This window comes from Copadichromis virginalis, linkage group LG17, assembly GCF_057382275.1.
Source record: "Copadichromis virginalis isolate Kocher_CV1m ecotype Utaka linkage group LG17, C_Virginalis_male_GT1.1, whole genome shotgun sequence".
Lineage (NCBI taxonomy): Eukaryota > Metazoa > Chordata > Actinopteri > Cichliformes > Cichlidae > Copadichromis > Copadichromis virginalis.
This window is the reverse complement of record NC_140634.1, coordinates 32889480-32892632: the sequence shown is the minus strand read 5'-3', so window position 1 is coordinate 32892632 and position 3153 is coordinate 32889480.

Genomic DNA, 3153 nt, shown 5'->3' with positions numbered 1-3153 from the left:
TCTGGCATCAAGTTAAGAGCGTCCAGCAATGACATTAACGCTGCACTGCGCCTATTGGCTGGGCTGCCCACCCCCTATTCCTCTCCCTCCCTCCTCTATACAGAAACGCACACACGCCCCCTCCCTCTGCTAGAAAGTATACTCCAAGCTATGAGTTTATGGGTATGTTTAGGAAATTAAAAAAAGATTACTATTATCTCATACAATTGACTGAGACAGGACTCTCTTCCAGACACTCTAAACCAAGGCACAATGTACATTCCAAATTCCTTTAATTTTAAATATGTTTATATTGCCTATCCTGTAAAATAGTCAGATGTCTATTCATATTAACGTACAGAATTCACCTGCTTGCTGCTACTACTGCACATTCACCCAATGTGTGTGTGTGTGTGTATATCTATCTATCTATCTATCTATCTATCTATCTATCTATCTATCTATATATATAAAACCTTGAACAATAAATGTGGAAAGCGCCATAAAGGATGAGAAGGCCACCACAAACTCACAAGTGCTTACCATACAAACAGCCTTTGAGGAACTGAGCAGCAACTGTGCGGTAAAATGCTCTTGCGTTCACCTCTTCTTCATAATTTATGACTTTTACAAGAATATTTGATAGAACAGACTCCCACACCGACCCAACCCCAGTTCCCTTTCCTGTCTGTGGCGTGCATGGCACAGTATATCACACACTCCATGCAGGAAAGCAGTAGCCTCATGAAACTCAAAACTGACCGTCTGCGGTGATGTGTGGAAGTGTTAGGCACTGCGCAGCCCAGAATGAAAGCATGTATGTTCAGAAGCTCAGTGATCCAAACTAACTTCTTCTAAGTGCAGACTCAAACCAATATTCGTCCACTTTAATTAATATAAGATTACACACATTTAAAAACATCTTTTATACGTGATGTCATTTTTTGTAACCCACCACAGTCCCACACTTTTTGCTGAATCAGAGGTTCCCTGTTACTCTGAATTAATCAATTACCTCATATATTTGTTCTTAATTAAAAAACCCCTCTTAAATTTTTATCTTTTTTGTTACTGTTTTTTCTGTATTTGTACCTGTATTTGCTATCATGATTTTTCTCAGACTTCTTTCTACTGCTCATCACATGTTTACCCAAGCAATCGTCTTTCTTCCTGTATACTTTGGGTCACCTTCTAATGTTTTAAAAGGGGCTATATAATAATAGATAAAAGTGACTTGACTTGACAAGAGGTTTTATCTCCATCAACACCTTACTGATGTTCACACCTCAGTGCTCAGCATCCCACTGGTTAATTTATGAGGTTTTGCTTAGATGGAAGTATGTAGGTGTATGATAAAAGAGCAAGGCAGCACTAAATGTTCTAGATAAAGAACTGTGCTCCTCTGTCCCGGCTGTAACAGTTAGAATCCGCACTGACACAACTTTATCAAGTCACTTCTTTGGAACCTAGGGAAACACAAAAGCTTTGAATTGTAAGACACAGAAACACAAAATGATTCTGTATATATTTAGAATATGTTCTTATGTTAGACACTAAACACAGTGGGGGAAATAATTATTTGATCCGCTGCTGAATTTGTAAGTTTGCTCACTTACAAAAAGATGAACAGTCTGTTAAAAAAAAAAAAAACTTATATGGCTGTGTACACATGTGGCACACAGATCACAATCAATCATTAAATCAATTACAGATACTCTTGATCTTAACTCATTATGTGTATAAAGCAAAACTGTCCATAAATCAATTTCTTCCATTCTAACCTCTCCACCACCAGGGGAAAGATTAAAGAGCTGTCAAAAAAAGTCAGAGACAAGATTGTGGACCTGCACAAGGCCAGAAAGAGCTACAAGACCATCAGCTTGGTGAGAAGGTGACAACTGGTGGTGTGATGATTCAGAAATGGAAGAAGTCAAGCATGGAGTTGGAAACCTTAGGATTTGGCTGCTTTTCTGCTAAGGGTATAAAACGTATACACGTTTAAATTGAGGGGCCAATGGATGGGTTCATGTACCATTAACTCTTGGACAAAAGCCTCCTTCTCTCAGCCAGAACCCTGAAGATGGGTCGTGGATGGGTCTTCCAGCATGACCATGATGATGAAGGAGCACATTAAGGTCATGGAGTAGCCTAATGAGTCTCCATACATCAGTCCTATAGAATATCTGTGAAAGTTGCCAAAGGGCAGCCACAAAACCTAAAGGATTTAGAGTTTAAATAAAGAGGAATGGCCCAAATCCTTCCTGAGATAAGATAACCTTTATTAGTCCCACACGTGGGAAATTTGTTGAGATGTGTGCAAACCTAGTGACTAACTGCAAGAAACTATTCAATTCATACAAAAACACAATATGTTTTTTCTGGATTTTTGGTTGATATTCTGTCATTGGCCATTAAGATAAAACTAGCATAAAATTTAGAGGCTTTTTATTTCTTTGTAAGTGAGCAAACTTACAAACTCGGCAGGTGATTAAATGATTATTTCCCCCACAGTATATCCAAGCATCCATTTTCTTTTGCTTATTCAATTCAGGGGCAGCTGGAACCTATCCCAGTTGTCACAGGGCCAGGTACACTGTGGTCAGGATGCCAATCTGTTGCAGGACTTTAGATATATTTATATAATTACTATACTATAATCAACTGCAGCAGGATGCCGTTGCATCACAGCAAGAATCACCTGGTGATTTGGAATCTTTCTGTGTGGCATTTGCATTTTTTTTCTATACCTTTGGGTTTCTTGTGGGTGCTCCCACAATCCAAACAAATGCATATTAGGTTAATTGGCCATTCTAAATTAATCATAGGTGTGAATGTGTTAGCCCAAGATAGCCCAGTGACCTGCCCAGGGTTTACACTCCCCCACGATGTGTAAAACTGGTGCTATAGTTTAAACAAAAATACCTACTGGCAAGTCAGAAATCACCATATGTGCCTTTTGATATAATTTTTATAATTTTTTTGCTTCATGGTTTACAAAAACTGTCTTAGACACAGAAATGGATTAACGTCAAGAAATAATTTGTTGAGCTGTGTGGTTGGATTGAATTTAGTCCACTGCCGTGGCGTCGGGGGAGAGAGGATAGCTGTTTGAATGTCGGTGAAGTTGGCAGTGTGACAGGCAGAGCGGGTCAAACAGTATGGCTTATTGTCCCT